Below are 23,282 nucleotides of genomic sequence, written 5' to 3' on the forward strand. Positions count from 1 at the left end.
GTACTTTTAAACTTTGCTCAAAGCTCTCTGTCACGGTGACCTGTGATACATACTGGCCTGTGACTGAGCTACATCAGAACTCCAATTAACCTGACTGCCAGCAGGGACAGGGTCCAGACATCGTAATTTTGTTGTTTAGACTGTTTACTTATTTTTAACTTTCTAAGGGCATGGAAAAAAAGAAAAGGAAAAAGCTGCAACCACCTGAGCCAAGAAAATGTCAGTAATTAGTCTTTAAGGAGAATGAGATAGCTCTATTTTATTTTGTTCTTGGATCACTGCTTTGTTCCTTGCTAATGTGGAAGCGGTTTTTTTTTTATGTTTCATTTTTTAAAATTTTTATGTTCCTGCCACAGTTCAGGTGACCTGGTTTTGCAAATGCTTTACCTAGCTAAAGGTCTTTGACTAGCAGGTTTCTGTAACGGGACAGTACAGTATTCTGGAAAGTCTTCTGTGCCTCTCCCCTCGCCCTCCTTATGCTCATGCTTGACATTTTGCAAAGTACTTTGATCTGTGGACTTTAACTTCAAACACAGCAGTTAACTTTGATTGTGGGTATTTACTGTGTTCAGTAAAACGACTTTTTTTTTTCCTCAATGCTTTTATACCATTTCCTTTCAATAATCTATGTGGCTTTGGTTTTCCTTACTGATGATGTCTGAGGTTTTACTTGTATAGGAACTCCCAACTCAAAGGAAAAGACTGTTTTATGGGAAGGTCTTTCACCTCTCACCATACAGACTTTAGGACAACTCTCTGCCCCCCTCTGAGCAGACGTGTGAAAGCAGCAAAGGACAGTGCATACAACCTGATTCTATCAACCCCTCCCTTGAGTTGCCCTGTTGCCTCAAAATTACAATGTGCCTTGGGGCCTAATGTTGCTTTTTCAACATGGACACTGAAATCCTTGGAATTTAGATTCTTGTCTCCAAAGAAGTTTATTTGGTATCTCAGACCACATGGCAAAAGAAAACATGCATTTTAAACACACTGATCTTCTGGGTAACTTTTAAACAATACAAAAAGACAAAAAATTAAAAGAAAGAAATTTTTTAAGAAGGAAAACTAGGGGAAAAAAACAGAAAGAAAGAAAAACGCTTTGTAGCCAAAAGTCTGCTATGTGAGTGAAACATCTGCTAAATGAGGGATAAGAATTTTTTTTAATGAATTTCTTAGAATTGGCCAAGTGGAACAGTTTCTCGCCATGCAGTAGGCTTTTAAAAGTTCTCTTTGAAGAAAACTCGTGTGTTAATTACATTGCTCTGTTAGCCTTTGCTTCCCTAGCCCAAGCAGAGGGTGTTTCCAAAGTCCTCTGCTAGGTACTGAGCTTGACGTTCCCTGGCACAGGGTCCCCGTGTGTTGTGTTCAGGTTAGGAGTAGAACGAGCCTAATCCTGTCAGGAGACTGCTTCAGTCCCAGCCAAGGAAGTGGCTCCTTACAGGGAACACAGTCTGCTCTCTGTACCCTGCACCTTGCCGGGAAGGAAAGCAAGTGGCCGCAGGACAAGTTTTCAGAGGGCTGTAGCTACAGAGGATGCTATGGGTTAGGAGGTCCCTTTAGGTTAGGAATAGAGGCAAGATAAGCTCTAGAGTTTGAGTTTAGTAGGAAAACCTAGAGATGCGCCCTCTGGTTTTTATTTCCAAAAGTTGGACATTTAATTGCTAGCTTTTTCCTTTCAAATCTGCATTTTAAGGAGTCTCTTCATCATCACATTTCTGCATACAAATTTTAAACCCTCCAGTTACTTTGAGCACGTGCTTCACTGCTTCCTAGGGCCTTTGAGGGTCTAGCATTTTCTCCCCCGGAGTACCAGGAAGCCTTGATTTGGCATTGATGAGCGCAGATATAGGCTGAAGGCAACATAAGTTTAGTGGCAGAGTCCAGTGGCACCAAGATGAAGCCATTTGGAAGATGACAGACAGCCATTTCATTCTCCGGCAATTCATTTTTTTCTGTTTTGTTCTTGTTGAGCGGTTTTCTGTTTGTTTGCCTCTTTACTTCCCTTCACCCCTTAATTTTACTCTGAAACTTGGGATTGTTTGAATGTGAAACTCAAGGTGAAAGCTAGCCAAAGCCACTGAGTTTCACACAGGTTCCACATGAAAGAAGTATTCTACCCAGGCTTGCTCGAAACTTGGCCCGTGTTTTACCAAAAGTTTCATGAATGTCAGTGGGCCTGGACTTGAAACACAATCCCAAACTGGTGACTTCTGGCGACTTTGAGGCTTTATTGTGTGAGTATAGAATCTGTCAAACAAGGACATCCATTATTTTCATATCTTCTACTGTAATTTCACGTGTACACACATTTTCCCCAATAAACTCTCATTTGTTCGGTGATATTTTAAGGCCAGGTTCAATCTTAATATGAATTTTTATAGCTGTGGTATTTAAACATTGGCAAATAGAAGTCTGCATTTCAAATTCCAACGCAGTCTGAACCACAGTGGTGTGAACATGTTGGTGTAATTCAGCTGAAGGAAGGAAGTCCCAGGAGAGTCATGGAATGTCTTTCTTTGCTTAAATATACCTCTGTGCTCATGAGGAACAAACAGTAACATTTTGTCCAGGTCTATCCGCTTGACAGTATGCCTTTTGTTCCCCCTCCAAAGGTGGTGTCAAATATATTGGTGGAAAAATAATAAACTTCCAGATTTTTTTTTTTCACCTGCTCAACCGATACACTCCTAGGGAACATTGTAAGCATTGAAAAGTTCAGTACTATTACTTGTAATGTAATGTATACCGAGAATAAAGGAGTACTCAGCAGACTCAATTTCCTTCAGAAAAGCTGGGTGACCTAGAGCTGATGTGTGTATTAACAGTCAGATGGTGCAGGGTTTTGAAGGGGTGTGTGTGTGTGTGTGTGTGTGTGTGTGTGTTTATGTGTTCTAAGTAGGGGTAGTGGTGGGTAGAGAGGAAGAGGGGACTTGTGAGCTTTGCTCAGCAAATCTGTCACATCTGAAACAAAAAATAATCAAGCCCAGGATCTGAAAGCATTCCTTTCTTTTGTTGATCACATAAATACGTATTGGCTGAACACTGAATTGGGGGGAAGGGGACATATTATTTTTCTCATTAAAGATACCAAGGATTACATTCTGATCACTAGGATTCCAGAAAGGGTAAATAATCTCTAATAGAAACATGACCAGTTAGGAGACCTACATAGCTAGAGATGAACTTGCATGAGTCAGTTTCAGAAAGATCTTAATGCTACTATGACCACTAAAGGTGCTAAGACAGCCAGAGAACTCAGATTTGATAATGTCTTTTTATTAGCTGGAGGGTTTCTGAACTCATTTGAGGCATTTTCCTCAAAATAAATTTGTAACCTCACTAAAGATTTAGTTTGACTAAATGTAGTGAGATTTACAGTCATTCGTTTATTATTTTTTATTTACTTATTTATTATAAGATTAAATTGCCATCAAAATACACTTTGAAAATTTTATCATCTTATTCTTAAAATAGGCTTGTCAAAGATATAGTTTGCATTTTTGCAGGCGATGTACAAAATGACTACCTGATCCTGTACTAAATAAGGCCTTTGCAAAGCTGACAGTAACAAAGGTCTCCTGTGTAAGAGCTACATTATAACACTGACTTATTCATAATGTACTATATCTGATTTTGTTATCCCAAAACTAATACAATAGATGAAAGAAAGATGCACAAATGAAGGTGCTAGAGGAAATAAGAGAAAAAAATTGAGGGCCATTCTACCAGGGGGGTTCTCCCTAAACACATCATTGCTCCAAGACTCTGATATTTTGAAAACTATCCTCCATAATAATACATAAAGAGGGAAAAGTTAAAAATACCAGGCTGACAAATGCCCATCAACTGATGAACTGATGAATGGATGAAGAAGTGATTGATATGTATTGGGGGGGGGGGGGGGATGTGTGTGTGTGTGTGTGTGTGTGTGTGTGTGTGTGTGTGTGTATATATATATATATACATACATATATATATATATATACATTCTTGTTCCATTCACATACATATAATACATTCTAGTTCCATTCACACTGTTGCAAATGGCAAGATTTCATTCTTTTTGATGGCTGGCTAATATTCCATTATATATGTATGTGTATGTGTATGCATACACATACACACACACACACACACACACACACACACACACACATATAATGGAATATTAGCCAGCCATCAAAAAGAATGAAATCTTGCCATTTGCAAAAATGTGAATGGAACTAGAATGTATTATGGTAAGCGAAGTAAGTCAGGGAAAGACAAATGTCATATGATTTAACTCATATGTGGAATTTAAGATACAAAATAGATGAACATAAGGGAAGGGAAAATAAGATAAAAACAGAGAGGGAGGAAAACCATGAAAGACTCTTAAATACAGAGAATAAACTGAGGGTTGCTGGAGAGGAGGGGGGGGGGGATGAGCTAAATGGGTGATGGGCATTGAGGAGGGCACTTGTGATGAGCACTGGGTGTTATGTGTAAGTGATGAATCACTGGGTTCTACTCCTGAAACCATTATTACAGTATATGTTGACTAACTTGGATTTAAATAAAATTTTTAAAAAGGCTGAAAATAAACTTCAAATTTGTGCATATGCAAATGTTTCTTTAAATCACAAAAAAGACCGTCTTTCAAGAATGACTTCACTAGTCATTTACGAACGCAAAAATCAGTCACTTAAAAATCTTCTCTTGGGCTTACTTTATTGTCAGAAAAATGGAGTCCACATAGTACTTATCCATTCTCTAAGGGTATATTATTATAGCCCATATTTATAGTATTGCATTATTTTTCTTAAAAAAAATTAGTGTAGGTGATAGTTATCAGTGACAGATACCATGATCAGACCATGATGACACAACAGGGTCCCTGCCCAGATAGGGCCGAAGAGGATTATTTACCCAAACCAGATAAAACAATCATTTCTAGGAAAGTCAGCCTTTTCTAACTAAATATTTATTTGTTATTTGGGTATTATAAGTTTCTCTGAAATAAGTATTTTAAATAATCCTTTAATAATTATAATACTAATAATTATAATACTATAATACTATAATAATAATAATTATATAAAAAATATAATTTTAGTATTATAATTATTAATTCTCCTATCTATCTATCTATCTATCTATCTATCTATCATCTCCTCTCCTATCTATCTTCTATCTACCTATCTTCTCCTATCTATCCAAGATGGACTGTCAAAAAGTTGTGGGCAGAAACTGTGTCAGGAGATGGTGAGGTCTCCTTACCACTCTCATCCTGGGCTTTATCCTGGGGAATCATGAAGTAGGAGACCCCAGTGACACTCTAAGTCTCTCCTATACCCATTAGGAAGAACAGCCCACTCGGGCCACGGGCTAGAGTTAGGACAGAGGTGGGAGGAGAAGGAGACCCCCTTCCCTCTGTACTTGGGAAGAAGGCCTTCCTAAGTTTCTTGGTTCAACTTTCTTTTCACCTGGCTCTTCTCTTATTTCCCCTTTTCTTCTTCCAGGAGAAACAAAGGTCTTCCCTGCAAATTTTGCCATTTTTGAGTTGTTGGAGGAGGAAAAAAATCCAAGGGAGTTAGCTGTGGGGTCTATGAGATTCACACACACTACAAGCCTAGCCCACGGCCACCTGAGTTAGAAGAACACTGCATGCGTGCCACCAGTAGAGCTGTGTTTAGGTACTGTTGAATAGTTCATACTAGGATAAAAATTACGTAGATACGAGGGACGCCTTTCAGGTCAAAACAATATCCATTTTTTCAATGTTTATTTATTTATTTTGGAGAGAGGAAAAAAAGCGGGGGAAGATCAGAGGGAGAAGGGAAGAAAGAGAATCCCAAGCTGACTCTGCCTTGTCAGCAGGGAGCCCGACATGGGGCTTGAACTCATGAAGCGTGAGATCATGACCTGAGCCGAAATCAAGTCAGACATTCACAACCGACTGAGCCACCCAGGCACCCCAAAATATCCATTTTTTTAATCAAACTTTTTATTTTAGAACAATTTTAAATTTAGAGAAAAATTGTGAAGATAGGGCCAGAGTCCCCATACACCCCCCACCAACTTTCTGCTACTATTAACTGCTGACATGAATATGGTAACTTTGTTACAATTAATGGACAGTACTGATATGTTATTAGCTAAAGTCCATACTTTATTCATACTTCCCTAGTTTATACCTAATGTCCTTCTTCTCTTCCAGGATCCCATCTGGAATATTATGTTATTTCAGTCATGTTTTCTTAGTCATGTCCTCTTGGCTCTGACGGTTTATTAGCCTTTCCTTGTTTTTGCTGGCCTTGATAGTTTGAGGAGTACTGGTCAGGTATTTTGTAGAATATCTCCCTATTGGAAGTTGTCCAGTTTTTTCTCACGATTAGACTGGGGTTATGGGGTTTTGGAAGGAAGATCACAAAGGTAAGGTGCCATTCTCATCACGTCACATCAAGTGCACATACTATCAGCATGAGGTATCGCTGTTGATGTTGACCTTGATCACCTGGCTGAGGGAGTATCCGTCAGGTTTCTCCACTGTAACATGAATCTTTCCTCCCCTTTCCTTACTGTACTCTTCCAGAGGCAGTCACTTTGAGCAGCACACGCTTAAGAAGTAGAGAGTTATACCCCTCCTCTTGATGGAGTATTTACATAAACTATTTGGAATTCTTCAGGAGAGATTGTCTATTCTCCCCCAATTTATTTAAATTCAATCATTTGTATCAGTATGAGCACATGTATATATATTTTACACTTTGCATTATAATCCAATACTACTTAAGTAAAGTAGTGGCTCAAACTGCGTTGTGCAAATGGTTCCAGCTGTAGCCATTGGCCTCTCTTTCACTAGGCTCCTTGTGAGGATTTTCCCCCTGGTACTGCAAGATACTTCAGGCTCATTTTATAGATTCCCTGTTCCCAGTCCTAGAATCAGCCATTTCTTCAACGAGCCATGGTTCCTTTTATTTAAAAAATGATACTAGAAACCAAAACCAGAACATCTATTTTAATTTTATGATTGAGAGACAAAGCATGAGCAGGGGAGGGGCAGAGAGAGGGGGAGACACAGAATCTGGAGCAGGTTCCAGGCTCTGAGCCGTCCGCACAGAGCCCAGCGTGGGGCTCGAACTCACAAACCACGAGATCATGACCTGAGCCGAAGTGGGACGCCCAACCGACTGAGCCACCCAGGCGCCCCTCTATTTTAATTCTTGAATGTGACATTATCAGTCACTTACTTTTTCACTGGAAAAAAATTTTCTTTTTGTATATGCACTCTCAGTCTGTAGCTGATAGTATCTTGGTATGTACGTAAGGATAGCCTTTCTTGATTTTTTTCAGAGTAGCAGGACACATGCTGCCCACCTTTCTGTGATTTCGAAACAAATTTAATTCAATATGACCAAATTTGTTCTTTGTTGTTAGTTTTGGTGGGAGACTGAAAGTCTTAGATGTTGTCTTTAAGTCTTAAATGTACTATTGAAAGGCAGAAATCAGTTGTTTCTTCCTTACATAGATAAGAACATCTGACAGAAGTAGAAACAAGAAAAGGAGACCAGCTGGTGTGGAGCATGAGCCATCAGGACTGTTCCATACTGCCCTCTTCAACTAGCCTTTGCCCTAGAAACTAAAAGTCTGTCCACAAAATAACTGCACCTGTAATTTAATTTACCATTCAGTATTATCAGAGATAATAGGTTGTATGTTGATTGTTTCACCAAATGCATAGCTATTTCATATTCAATAATTACTTTGATTTTCTTGGTTGTCTATTTAACCTAGGGCGCTATTACTCTTACCATGGGGTTGGTCATGCAGGCATTATGTTCCCCAATGTACACATGAGGACACAGACACCCAGATAAGCTGCCGCATCATCCTTTTTATGTCCCTAGCAAATAGCAAATGGTAGATTGGCTTTCATGTCGAGATTTTTAAAGTGTTCCATTCTACCCAGTTATACAATACAAAGGTATAGAACAGGTTAGAAATAATAGCCAAAGAATAATAAGAAAATGGCTAGCCCAAGCAATGAAGGAGATATTTCTGAATTATAACAAGTTTTAACTTTCTGTACTTCACTGAGAAAAAAAACATAAGCAAACAAAAGCAAATCTGAAGGTTACAAAGAAAGCCATGAATGTGCCACTAGCATAATGACCAAAAGGCTATAACTAGGCTGATAGACACAAGATACAGGCAGGAAAAAGAAATAAGGTTTAGCAACCTGACACGGTTTAAGGAAAATACTGAGTTCTCTTACAGAAGGTCAATTCGGTATTAGGAAGTATAGTATGGAAACATTAATCTCTTGTTCTAAATCTAACTTTTGGCTTGAAAAAAAGAAACTGAATTTAGTTTAATGGAAAACCACACGTCCAGCATGTGTTTTTAAAGCATTGCACTTTGAGGACTTTGACTCGTTGCATATCCTGGTTCCAGTACAACTTTGAATTGGTTTAATTCTAGTGGAGCCATTGCTCTTGACATGCATTCAGCTCAGTGGTACTTCTCTCATTCAATTTTGCAAACCTAAGAAATTTGGTCGGTTTTGAATTCAGCTCCAACTAGAAGTTTTGTGCTTGTTTGAACTGACCATTTAAACATTTTAAAACCATTTTGCAGCACTCAACTTTTAGAACAAATTCTTACTGTTAAAAACACCCAAGAATGTCAAAAAGTTACATACGGGTACCTTATAAGTGGATTTCATGAATGTACAACCCAATACAGCTAAGAAATATACTTTTGATCTAAGATCAAAAATATTTTCTATTCTACGTTTATCTTGTTTATTCTGAAAGCATTCACTCTTTTAAAAATACTTAATATACTGAGACTAAAGACCATGGTTAAAAGTGGAAAATTATCCAAATGCAAATACGGCTATCTAAACATGCAGTTAGATTAGCAACCCTATCCTGTGGTCCCAGCAGAGCCACGTCGTAGAAGGTATGGCCTGGCATCTGACCGACCTTCACGTGCACATCTGTGAATAGACCAGAACAGTGAGGCTATACTGAAAGATTCAGCAGGACAGTGTTGGTGATAAATAAAGTTTTGTGCTAATTCAAGAGGGGTGTTAAATGTCAAACTAAGAGATCCAGGCCACATTCTCAAGTAGGAAGTGGTCATTATCCTTGACTCTGTGCAGGGCAATAAAAATGCTTACTTTTGGGAGAAGTAAGATAGCTTATAGAGTGTCAGCTCTTAGTCATGGAATTTAAAGAAGAAATCAAATTATTTGCTATAAAAATCATTTTATAATTGGGAATATAAAGTATTTTACATTTCTATTTAATTTATTTAACTAAAATTTTAAATAAACTATAAATTGCTTTTATAATTTGAAATAAAAGTTATTCACATATAATGTAAATTTTAACATGTTAACTTCGTATAACAATGTAAACAACTGTTTATAAATTGTTTACTATAAAAATCAATATTTCTGACATGAAGTTGAATCATTGAAATTTTCCTTTTTATCAAGGAAAATATAATTATCTTCATTCAAGGCAGAATTAAACCAAAGTTAGATATAAACAAGTTTCTAAACTTTATATTGATAACACAGAAGGCCGTAGCTTATGATACAGTTTTCAAAAATAAGAAGAATAAAAAAACTCAGTGAAAAAGTAAATGCAGTAGGAATTAGATGATTTATTATGGAAAGAATAATGAAAGTGTTTTTTGTAAATATATATATATATATATTTTTTTTTAAGATGACTACGGATCTTTAACATAAAATACATTTTAGTTTGTGTTTGAGCAACTCTACTTTAAAAATTAATGAATGTATTTCATGTTCCAAAATTTACTTAGAGTTGGCATTCAGGCTTTGTCTCACATGGGGGGATTCATCACATAATAAGCACAGCTTGTGCAAAAACCTGTAAAAACGTGTCTAGAAGCAAAGTGATAATTTCTATGCTAAGCTGAGAAAATTTGATTGCAGTGAGATTTTTCTCTTCCTTAGAACATTTTATCTATGTTGGATACTGAAATTAAACAAAAAGCATTGGGAGTTAAAAGTCATCTGTGTCCACATCAGAATTTTATATATTCACACATATCCTTTTCCTAATCAATATTCTGAATGACTAAATGAGAGCATTTGTGTAAAAACACTTGGCAGAAAACCATTTCGTGTTTCTCAGTGAACATTACTGCCTTATAAATTTAACACTTGACTGTACTTATTAATTTAAGAAGAATGGTCTGCATATAATTAAGAAAGGAAGAAAATTAGGAGTTTACTAGTAAAACCAAATACTGTTTTCAGCGACCACAGATAACTACTCCTACTGCCTTAAGCAATTTATATTTATTGAATGAGGTATTCTCATAAAGATCTTTTTATGCTGCTTCAGTCATGATTTCTGAGAGACTCTTTTTCCCATCATATGTGAGTCATACAGGATTTGAGGGGTAAAACCTTACACTCTATGGACCAACCTCAATGCAGGAAAAACTGATGGCACCTAATCTTTCAAGAGAACAATTCATAACCAGACATAGAGAGGAAAGGCTTTCACCTTAAAAAAAAAAAAAAAGTCATCCATCAAAACCCTGTATCAGGAAAGCACACAGAAACATATGGACTGAAAAATATGAAATTCAGACAGTGGAGGCGGGGAGGAAGTTTCAATCAGGGAGATGTACAACAGGCTTTAACTGAATTCAAATGTCTTCTATTTTAAGATGAATGGTGGGTACGTGGATATTTGTTATATTATTCTCTTTTGAATGCCTGAATAAAGACCTTCATCAAAAAGTCTTTTCCCTCTATTTCCCATGCCTTAAGTTTAAGATGTATTCTGTAAACAGGATATATTTTAAATATATTGCTCAGTTGCTAACATTGAGAGATAATATTAATTTTTTTTATTTAAACCAGGCCAGATTTTCTGAAAATTTACAAAGAGGAAACTACAACAGATGCCACCATGTTTGGCCTATATTTCTATATTTTTGCCTAGAGTCCAAAACTTCTTGCAATGGTGAATCAGAAAAGAAAATGAATCTAGTTCTTTAGCAGACAAGTATCTACTGTAAACCTACATTCAGGATCATTTTTCCTAATGTATCGTTCCACAAACATTGTTACATACAATTCTTAGAACCTACTAAATGTGTCTGGGGTGCCTTGGTCGCCCAGTCTGTTAAGGGTCTGACTCTTGATCTCGGCTCAGGTCATGATGTCACGGTTCATGAGATCAATCCCAGCATCAGGCTCTGTGCTGACAGTACGGAACGTGATTTGGATTCTCTCTCTCGCTCTCTCTCTGCCTGTCCCCTGCTCACTCTCTCTCTCGCTCTCTCTCTGTTTCTCTCTCTCTCTCTCAAAATAAATAAGTCAACATTAAAAAAAAGAACCTACTACATGTGATCTTTACTCTTTAAACTACTAAATATTTTGTCATTATGCTTTATGAGAATTTGTAATGGGGTTTGGATCTAGCAGGGAGTAAGTAAGTGTATTTTATCTTACATTTTTAACATTGGCTTTGGCCTAAGAGATGGAGAAGAAAGGATTCTTGTTTTAAGATTCTCTATGCAATGAAGGTAGGAAAAGTGATTTGATAACGTACATGCAATCCTCTCAGTTCCCAAGGACCAAAGGTACAGTTAGAGACACATGAGTCCCAAGTTAGCACGATACTGTGCAAAGTGAGTGCTGCCTATGTTTAATACAAAGACTTCACTCTGTAACTTAATACATTTCTTAACATGTAATTTATTTAAAACATTTACATATTACAACTATTCCTTAATTTTTACATTAAGGGGGAAAAAACCCCTAATGACTTTTCATTACCATTTGGCAGAAATCAATATCTAATTTTGAGGATTTTTAAAAATATTTATTTGTTCGTCCATTCATTCATTCATTCATTCATTCATTCATTTTCTGCAATCTCTACACCCAATGTGGGCTCGAACTCACAACCCTAAGATCAAGAGCTGCATGTCCTTCTGACCGAGCCAGCCATGCACCCCAATTTTGAGAATTATTATTCTGATTTTTTTCTCTTTGTTTTATAGAGAGAATCATTCCAATATGCTCAATTGGAAAAGCTGGCAGACATTACTGTATTTTTAGAAGTTTTGACAAATGATGGATAGTACTGAATAATTTTTTTTTATTACAAGTAATTTTACATGTAGTCTGAAAACTCAGTACACGCCAAAAATTCACTATTTTAGGAGCATCTGGGTGGCTCAGTCAGTTAAGTGTCCAACTCTTATTTTTGGCTCAGGTCAAGATCTCGCTGTTTTGTGAGTTCAAGACCCATGTCAGGCTCTGCACTGGCAACATGGAGCCTGCTTTGGATTCTCTGTCTCTGTCTCTGTCTCTCTCTCTCTCTGCCCCTCCCCCACTAGTGCTGTCTCTGTCTCTATCAAAATAAAAAAACTTAAAAAAATTCTTTAAAGTTCATTATTTTAAATCATAAAATTCAAAGAAAAAATATTTTCTGTTTCTATCTAGGTAAATGCCATAAAAGTATACAGATAAATACTTAAATGGTTAAAAATAAACACATTGAGAGAAACAGTGTTCTAGTAACATAAAGAGTAACTTTGAATTTCCTCATGTCATTGTTACTAAAGGTAGGAAACGAATTATTACTAATACAGAGTTCTATTTGGAAACAAATATGAGAAAAGGACTTTCAGACTACTACCATTAGACAGTGCTGATTCTCTGACCTTCATTAGAATCCCTTCTCCTTTGTCTTTGGTGACACTGAAGGATATTCCTTCGGTCTCTCTGATTACTCCTCAGTTCTCCCACAGGAGCCTCTTTCTTTGTCTGACCTTAAAGATATCCCCTTGGGTTCTGTCCCTCGTGTCCAATTTCCTCTGATTTCACCTGTTTCTTCCTTCATGATAATCCCCAAATCTATGTCTCTACCCCTGATCTCTCTCCTGAGTTCCAGATTCACATTTCCAAGTAACTGGTAAGCATCTCATATAAATTTCTGCAGAGCACCTCAAATTTAATACTTTTAAAACCCATCATCTACCGTCTTCCAATCTGCTCTTTTTCCCCAGGACTATATTTTAATAACTGTGACACCAAGTTATTCAGAATCAGAATCTTAAACAAGGATTCACATTTTTCTTCATACCAACTGAAGTCACTACTCAGTGATTCTGCCCGCACGCATCTTCCTTGAAGCCAGAGTTATTTTACCAAAATAAACAAGATTTGCATGCAGATTTCCCATCTACCAAACTCCCCTGTCATACAGTAAATACATTCCCTTTGCTTTGTCTTCAGGCTTCAAGCACCAGGAAAGATGGCCATGTCAACCAAAGAAAGCAAATTCCGTACATGGTGTTTAGGCATCAGTAGCCCCGTGTTTTGCCAGATAAAAGGCATAGTTGGCAACTTTTCCAAACTCATTAGTAAGAAAAAGGTGTGGCTTACTGTGCCAGACATGGAACAGAGATCCAACGGCAGTCATGTTACTTATCTCAAAAAATGCTTTTCCTCAAGATTCTCCTTCTGACAGGGTAATGGCAGTGTTCACAAATCACCTGCTTTGTTGCGACTTATTATGTACCGATGTGATGGGTGTAGGCAGATGCTAAATGATCAATGTTTTGCTAAAATAAATAAATTGGGTATAGTCAGAACACAAAGTTTTAAACCACAAACTCCATATCATCCATGTGGTATAAAAGAAGTCTTTAAGAAAAAAAATTAAATAGAGATTTAAATCTAAAAAAAAAAAAATGTGCATATAGTAAATAAAGGAAATAGCAAATAGTAAACCTAAATAGAAAATAGTAAAATAAATAAATGACCAAAGCAATATAAAAAGATGTTATGACAATAGTTCACTCAATAAATATGAAATGGTTTAAGGCATTAAAAGTTGTTATCTGTGGTCACTTAACACACTGGCTTTACTAGTAAACTCCTAATTTCCCTCCTTTCATACTTATATGTAAGATCATTCTTTTTAAATATAAGTACAGAAGTGTTAAAAGTATGAAGCTACAATGTTCAGTGAAAATACAAAAACAAGAGATGGAATTATAAGCTGAGAATGGCCCTACTCATTGAGTTATTATGATAATTAAAGTAAATATAACTTCATTTGCATAGCATGAGATAAAGGATAAAATTAGAAATATCAGTCTTCTGTGTCATCTAACATTTATAGCATCATTTGTCTTTCCAGCATTTAATCAATAATCATTTGTTGAGAGCCTACTTGGTACTCTGTCTACAGCACAGTGGAGACAGTTATTGGAAGGTAATTGCTGTGGCCGCGTGATTGAAATTGTAATGAGAACTATGAATGAAAAATGTGGGGGGCTATGAGAGCAGAGTCTGCAATTTTGAGAACCAAGGATCAATGACAAAAAGACTCTGGATTTGGAACTTAGTAAAATAATGGGGAAGATGAATTACTTGGGGGTAGGAATCAGAAGAGGTGTTGCGTTATTTCCAGAACGAGAACCCCTTTTGTTAGCAGCTGAGAATGAAGAATAAAGAGTATGGGGATGATTCCTCCAAAACCCGATATAGCAGGACCACCGTTAACATCCACTCTCTAGATACAAGTACATTTGTGTGATGGCCTTTGTCTCTTGGAGAAAATATCATTAGAATGATAGCTAGCTGTGCTACCATATACAAACCTCCGTGGATTACAGAGATAGTGTTGTATGCTCCTATTTAAATATCGAATGAGTATGATTTCTGAAATCACCTATGAAAAATGAATGTGACTTTGGAGAAAAACTTCTTTCAGCTTTGAGTAAGGATTTTCAAGATAAACATCCAAGAAAAACCCTAACAGAGGCGTATTGAAACAAAATTTCTCAATGAATAAAGAGCTTACTGATTGCAGCTATGAATTTGAGTATTTTGACATGTGTTCAGGTGTTTGCTTTGAGGCATGTGAGTTAAAAGTGAAAGAAAATGTTTAAAGTTTTCTTTCTCACTTTTAACTTTATTTCAAAGAAACATGTAATTTCAACATAAAGGATATAGTTCTTCCATCGACTAAAACAAATATGTGTGCATGTAAATGAGGGAATTAAATCTTCTGGTTGGGGTTATATCTGTGCATTTTTATTATGTAACTGAAATAGCATTCATTTAAAAGAAAATATTTTCTGCTTTAATAGTATGGTAACAAACTATTCAGAGTAGGATTGATAATGATTTTTTTCTTCTGCTCCTAACACTTATTCATATTTTTGAAATCAGCAACAAGCTGATTTAAGAATGTCAGTATTGCTCTAGAAAATGCTGTTGAAATCACAAAGTGCATATCTGTATGTTTTTTCAGATTATTCCTTCCTTGTGCTGTGGCACAGTGTATTTTATATAAGTTGAATATTTAATCTTAATTGATTGCTGAAGTTGACTCAGAATACTGATTACAAGTATAGGATTTAGCAAAATGTGATAAACTTTGAAATAATGTAAGAGTAATGTAAAAGGATAAAAGCAATTAATGGAATTATAACTATGGAATCTTACAGATTTATTGTACTGATGAACTATCTGAACTATCACCATCTAACTTTGGGTATTTATCACTAGCAGTAACTCCTAACAGCATTCATTCAAAGCACTGCTAAATCTTATCAAGTTATTCCATTTTCCATATTCTTTAACAATTCATCTATTTCAGAAATTTCTTAGGTCTTCTCTACTTAACTCCTCCAGTATCATGAGATTTTGTGAATTGGAACTATGTTCTCTCTACCCACTGTCATTATATATACCCTGTCATAGTCATGTGGCTCACTCAACCCTCAGAAAAAGACATCCCTTTTCCCATTCAACGCACACACACACCTACACACAAATTTTATTCTGTTTCTCGACAGATCAAATGGAGCACCTTATCCCCATGTATGAAAAGAGTACAACAGAGCCTAATAATGTGTGCTATTGTGAGACCTTTTAAATTTTGACTTCTGGGTAGGAGAACGCACACCTGAGAAAAAAAAGCAATCAACTCTTGGAGGTTGTTAGTTGAAAGGTGCTTTCCTTATATGAGGCAGAAATAGTTTTCACTCCTACTTCATATCTTTGAGCCAGAAACTTATCTTTCGCTCAGGCTTTTGGCATACCACAGGATATGCTTCATATCTAAACTTAGAACACTGACGTCTTCATCACTGTAGAGACAAAACAGTCATTCACTCCTGCAGATACAATCTGAGCACCTTCCAAGAGGAAAGCACTATTTGGGTGGTTTGAACTCACTGTGTGAACTCATGTGTTGAACTCACTATTTGAACTCATCAGTGAACAACACTGGTAAAAATTCCTGCCCCCAAAGAGCTTACATTACCTTAGGAAGAAACAAACAATAGAAGATAAAGAGGTGAATTATAGAGCAGGTTAAGACAGTAAGAGTGCTTTTAAAATATAGCAAGGTGGGGATTCCTGGGTGGCTCAGTTGGTTGAGTGTCTGACTCTTGATTTCCACTCAGGTGGTGATCCCAGGGTCGTGGGATCAAGCCCCACGTTGTGCCCCAAGTCAAGCTCCGCTTTGGGCTCTGCACTGAGCACAGAGCCTACTTAAGATTCTTTATCTCCGTCCCTCCCCTGCTCACACTCTCTCTAAAAATAATCAGAATAAGTTTAACTAATTAGTTAAACTTAATTTAATACAGCAAGGTAAAACTTAAGTGTTCCTTCTTGTTGATGGTTGATTATTCTTTCCATTGATTTAAACTTACACTTCATTTAGATCCCATATGCCCAGTGGCCATGCATCCCAAAGCCACTGGGCCATTTGAATACATAAGCACTACTATTTGAAGAAGTATGTATATTCAAGTCTGTTAACCTAGCACTGTGACAATAAGTGCTTCCTGCAGATGATTCTGACTCCTGAGATAGATAGATAGATAGATAGATAGATAGATATCCGGATATATATATATGGATTATTTATACATATTTTAACATACATATAAATAATACATGTATTATTTATACATACAGATTATATATATATATATATATATATATATATATATATATATATATAGGGATTATTTCATTGAACTATATAAAATGGGTATTGATAAATGCATTTACTAGAAAAGAACACTGAAGTGTAACGCGAGAAAAATTATTCTGATTTACTGGCAATTTGTGAATTACTGTTCAGGGCTGGGGTTTTTCTGCACCACTATTCTTACTAACGGTGTGAACAGTTGATGCCTTGATGTCAGCAACACTAGGAACAATAGTCCCTCCCCAGCCCAAAATATATCAAATATAGAAGTCTTTATTCTGGCCATCACCCTCTTTGTTAACAATCTCTCGAAGTTTCCATTTACTACATTCAGTCACATCAGTGGGCCAACCAATTTGTGGAATATATTGCTTGAAAAATAACTCCCATAAGAGTTAATAAGAGAGCTATTATTATGGCATCATTTTTGAACATCTAACCTGTTACCATCCAGGTGTATATTTCGAACTGGAGGGAAAGCAGAGGTTGTAAGGACTTGAAATAGCTGAACTAATTTATATCCTTGTCTCTGTGATATATTATACAATAGGGAGCAATTCTATACCAAATGGGTGTCTCTCTGCTAGACTGGTGTGCCTCTGTGTCTTGATTATGTTACCTCGAAGGAGTTAATACAGTGGTTCATATTCCAAGGACTGAGAATAACTTAAAATATAATTGTCACGTTGGTACAAAGCAAGTGATGTTAAAGATAAATGCTATTTTCATACCTTGAAATTATTTTATAAAGGCATTAGCTTCTGAAGTCTCCTGAATAGCAAGTTAACAATGAGAAGAAACAAAAACAAAAATCTCTAAATGCGAGAATGTACAGTTAAAGACTAAAATTTGATATGAGGCTTAGGTGTGTGTTTTCCTACCCAAAAATCAAAATTTAAAAGGCAGTGAAGGTATTTTGTCCTACTTTGCCTTCTTCACATACCATGAATTTCTTTTCTCATTTCTGAAGCTAATCATGAAATGACAACATAATCAGATGTTTCTTTTTATAAAGCCATGTTTCTTGAAGGGGCTTAGCACACTCCAAATATCTTACTTATGTCATAGTAGAAGCTGTCAAAGTCCAGAGAAGTGAACTAAACTTGATAATGTCTTAAAGTCTTCTAGTAGAAGATCAGGTCCCCTTGGGGGGCCTGGGTAGCTCAGTCGGTTAAGCATCCAACTTCAGCTCAGGTCATGATCTCGCAGTTCATGGGTTCGAGCCCCGCATCTGGCTCTGTGCAAACAGAACCTGCTTTGGATTCTGTGTCTCCTTCTCTCTCTGTTCCTCCCCCTGATCACGCTCTGTCTCTGTCTCTGTCTCTGTCTCTCTCTCTCTTTCTCTCTCAAAAATAAAGATAGATTAAAAAAAATTTTTTAAACAACAACAAAAAAAGATCAGGTCCCCTGAACAGCAAGCTTCCTGCTTGAACATGTAGTTCAATGAGGAAACCATCCCAAAAGTGGAGAAATGGAAACCCTATTCAGGATCCAGCCCTGGGGGTGAAGAACCTATATTACCTATAAGGGCATGTAGCAGATAAACTTTTGTTGGCTGACCACGTATACTTAAAGTTATGCAGAGTTCAGACCATACTCAGTGAAGAGTAGAGCATGAACTTTGGATGGTTTCAATATATATATATATTTTTAATTTTGAGGACTGATTGATATGATTTCTTTCTAGGGAATAAGCTATCTAGAACTAGGATCCTAGAATAAGAGTAAATTTCATGGAATGTTCTCTTTATCAGAAAGCGACTGCCAGGGTGCCTGGGTGGCTCAGTCGGTTAAGCATCCGGCTCTTGATTTCAGCTCAGGTCATGATCTCACGGTTTGTGGGCTCGAGCCCTGCACTGGGCTGTCTGCTGACAGCACAGAGCCTGCTTGGGATTCTCTCTCTCCCTCTCTCTCTCTTCCCCTCCCCTGTGCTGTCTCAAAATAAATAAATCAAAAAAAAATAAAAAAGAAAGAAAGAAAGCAAGCAAGCAACCGACTGCCTAGGTTTGGGGAAAACATGATTAAAAACCCATCTAAGTAAAGAGAAAAATTATACTATACAGTGTAATTATACTGTACTGAGGGGAAATTTTTAATTTGATTTACGGTAATCTTTAAATCTTATAGAGATGCATGTTCAAATGTGAGGAATGATTTTTGATAGCATAAACACAATAACAATCATGAGCTAGATTGAGAAGACCTTCTGTGGCACATCTTCTATTTGATATTCTTGGAACATCCTCTCTCCAAGAAGCTGTAAGTGAAGAGTTCAGCTGATTTAACTTCTGTTCTGCCAACCACCGGTCTAAATCATTTGCACACCATTAAAATTCCTGGGTGTCTTCGTTTGTTTCACACCAAGCTGCCTTGATTTTGTGGTCGCTTCAAAATATAACATATGTAAAAATCTGGGACTTTAAAGCTTGTTTTGTTTTTTTTTACATTTAATCGGCGTATTATCAGGTAATACACTGATACTTACTTCAGCTCTGTTTTCTAACATTCAGAGTTAAATTTGTTCTTTGAATCAGGGTGACTGGGTATGAGATCAGAATAAATGAGATGCACAAACAGAAGACTTCTACCCCAAGTGAGATATGAGAAATGAGAAGCCATTGCCTTCTTTATATACATTTGAAAGGAAAGGTCTTGAAAGAATGAATAGGATTGTTCCCAGTCCAAAATGGTGTTGAAGGTGTGTTCTCTACAGAGTGGTGTTTGCTGAACTGTAAGAAGGTCAAAACGAGACCTGAGTTAATGGATGCTTTAGCCCTTGCTTGACCGTCACATCTGGGTTTTTAAGACTTGTTGCTACCTCCAAGCTCTATGGCAGTTTTCGTTGTTCTGGTAATGTCTTCCAGTAAAAATGTGGCTAGCATTATGCAGGATCTGATATTTATGCCAAATTTCAAGTTGAATATTTTATAACTAGGAAACTGTCTTCCATGTCAGACTCCTCACATCTGTGATATTTCCGATGTCTATTATTTTCTTGTGACTTTCCCTTCAAATACTTTAAAGGGGCATAATTCTGAGATAATCAAAGGGCAGTGGAATCTACAGGCTCATTCTAGGTGACAGCGACTTTTCCCCATGGTAAGACAAAGATACAGGGGATACTAATCCAATCTTTCCCATGAACTAGGCATGATTATTATGGGAAGAAAGACTGTAAGTTAGAAAGGGAAAGGAGCATGATTTCTTGAAAGACCAAGAGAGTGTTATAGCCATGATGACTGACCAGGTCTGTTCCCAAATTACTGCTTGGAACAGAAGCCTTCCAACCCCATTCTCACCCCACACTCCACTGACCTGCACTGGACATTTAATTTTCTTATGTTAAGCCACTAGAATTTAAAGGTTGCAGGTTATAGACATTGGCCAACTTTACGAAGTGGGTAAAACTACAGAGCTACCTGACTCTACTATGTAATATGTCAGTGTATTTTAATAAATTATGTAATTATATATGAAGATATATTTCTCAAGGGTAAATTTTTTTAAAAGATTGGTGAATAATATCAGGAACTCCTATCCAATGGTGCCATGATTTTAAAACAACTGGAAATCATCATCGAATTTAACTTTTTTTTTTTTTTTTTACTTCATTTGAAAGTATTTAAGTTATGTGTATGTCTTTTGGACAATGCTGACTAAATATTTCTGCCTTCTAAGAGGATAAGAGTTCTATTTAAAGTAAAGAATATACAAGATACTCATTGTTTTCTTCCACCTGATGAAAGTATTATCCTTTTTACTTTATTTGACAGGAGCATTTGTATAAAAAAAAAAAAAAAAAAGTCTTTAAAAACAGACTTGAACCTGTCAAATTCCAAGCCAGGACTCTACGATCTGAATAGAAACCAGAGTATTCCAAGCCAGGACTCCAATTAAAATTGGAGATTACATTTTTAGAAAGCATATTTTACCTTGGACTTCTCAATGAATTAAAATAAACAAAGGAAATTTAAGCGTTTCTTTATTACAAAGCACATCATATCGAATCCTTATGCACTTTCTAGTTCTCTTGACAATTTGTGTGTGTGTGTTTATACCATAACCCATCCTTTAAAAGAAATTTCCAGACAGTTCTACGTCATCATCAAATAACTTAGAAAAATGAAAAATGTTAGTGGTGGTGTTAAAATGGCTTTAGTTCTATACCCATATCCCCAAAACCTTTTTTTTTTTTTTTGGATTTATGGGTCAGTGTCCTACAAAAGCATGGTGGATACAGAATTAAGATTCATTCATTAGGTCTAATTAGGATCAAATATTTATTATGCACCAGTAGCTACACTAAGTGTACTTCCTAGGATGGAAATTGTTTGTGGCTAATGTGCTATAGCAATCATAGAGTACTGAGGGCTGTGTTAACTGGTCCCGAGATCAGTAGCCCCCTTGTGGAATGCTTTTCATCTCAGTATCTACTTTATATAATGTGGCTGAGGTTTCTCCTAGCATTCTAAATGTAGCATATTAAAGCTAATTTAAAGATCAGATATTCTTAATAATAGACGTTCAATGTTCTCTTGTCTGATAAATATCCATCAATTACCTCAAAGGGGATACAGATTATTCAGAATATACATTTTGTCATGACTAAATGGGTCAGAATTCATTAGCAGTTTGGGAAGACAAATATAAAAATGGGACCAATAGCTGGGTTTCATTAAGTTGTCACTTCCTTCAATCTTTTCTGTAAGGCAATTTTCCACTCATTATATCTGAATTCTTTCTGGAAAGGACTGTGCTCAGCATATCACTGCTTTCTATTGGCATGATTTTGATGGAAATTATTTTCAGTTTATAAAATGGGTGATGACGCTGAACACACTCTTTCACAAGTCTTGCAGTAGATATATGAATTAAATTCTAACCACTATAATGTGTGCTGCTTAAATTCCTATTTAACAAATGCATAATTTAACCTTCTTCAACTGTGCAGTACTATTTTACAATGAAGTAATGTAGTTTGTTTTTAAGAGAGCATTCTGTTTTCACTGGGATCCTCTAGATTAGTTTCTTAACCTTCACCCTAATAATATCTGAGGCCAGATAATACTTTGTTGTGAGGGACCGTCCTGCACACCGTCAGACATTTAGCGGCATCTCTGTTCTCCCTACCCACTAAATGCCAATGAGCATCCTTCCCCCACGCCCCGGTTATGACAACCAAAAATGTCTCTAGATTCTCAAATGTTCCCTGGGGAGCAAAACTGCCATGGCCTTCAATAATAAAACCACTGCCTTAGGTAATCAAATACCTCTAAATTTTACCTCTGCGTAAAAGTGGTTTTGCTTTTGTGGTACCGAGTCAGTAAAAACCCTTCTCCAAAGCCTCTTGGACTTGTCCCCATTGTTCCTCCACCCAGGCTTCTCCTGGGGAATATCAACTTTTCTTGGTTTCCTGGCTCTCTGTGTTCCATCTGCTCTTAGACCTCCCATCCTCTTACCTGCAGGTGTACGTGTGGATGCACATACTCTGTCTCTGTTGTGGTCAATATGTATCCACAGCATTCAGAACACCCCAACCATCTTCTGAGGACAGCCTCGACTGCCCTTCTCAGCTCTCCATCTATCTTCCTCAAGCTGGGGCAGAGATTGGCTTGGCCTAAGGATGCCTATTTCTTGCCCCTTTGCCACCCAATTTAGCAGAATGTCAAAGATGATCACTGGCTTTCTGTTCATCTCACTTTTTCCTGGGCTTGCCTCATTTCAGGTTGTCCTTGGTCTCCCCCACCCCTGCGTCTCAGTACATCTTCCTATATCCAGACTGACTGCAACACCGACATTCTTTTCAGATAGTTCATTTTCCCCCTTCCCTCTACCTCAATCTGAACTGAAAAGCTCATGAATTTCTCCCTTTTCCAAACTCATATAGTACTTAGAGCCAAGAGCATTCATTCGTAGTTGATTGAAGTGCCCGTGTTATATAACAATTCATCTGTGATTTTTTGCGTCCTTGTTTAAATCTTACATCATGAACTTTTCATGGGGTATGTTTTGTTTCTTGCTTCTGAGACAGAAATTGTGTTATAAATTCTTTGCATCCCTTGAAATGCAACTTGTGTAATGGGAATTTGATTGCTATTTATTCATGTGGTTTGAATTTTAACACCTACATACGGTCAAGAAGAAAACAGCTATATCCAAAGGAAAAAGAAAGGAAGGAACAAGTGCTCCTAAGTAGCTTTAGAGTTTGTCCCCAAGTTTCAAAATCCAAATGAAAGCAAAAAAACAAAAACAAAAAACAACAAAAAAACAAAATAA

At 36.8% G+C, this 23,282-nt stretch overlaps 1 protein-coding gene across 6 annotated transcripts in view; it reads left to right on the plus strand.

Moving 5' to 3' along the window:
- The window catches only part of SORBS2 (sorbin and SH3 domain containing 2), a 183,700-nt gene that overhangs the window by 885 nt on the left and 159,533 nt on the right, over nt 1-23,282 (plus strand). The window lies entirely within an intron of this gene.

The sequence above is a fragment of the Panthera onca genome, chromosome B1 (assembly GCF_046562875.1).
Source record: "Panthera onca isolate mPanOnc1 chromosome B1, mPanOnc1 haplotype 2, whole genome shotgun sequence".
Lineage (NCBI taxonomy): Eukaryota > Metazoa > Chordata > Mammalia > Carnivora > Felidae > Panthera > Panthera onca.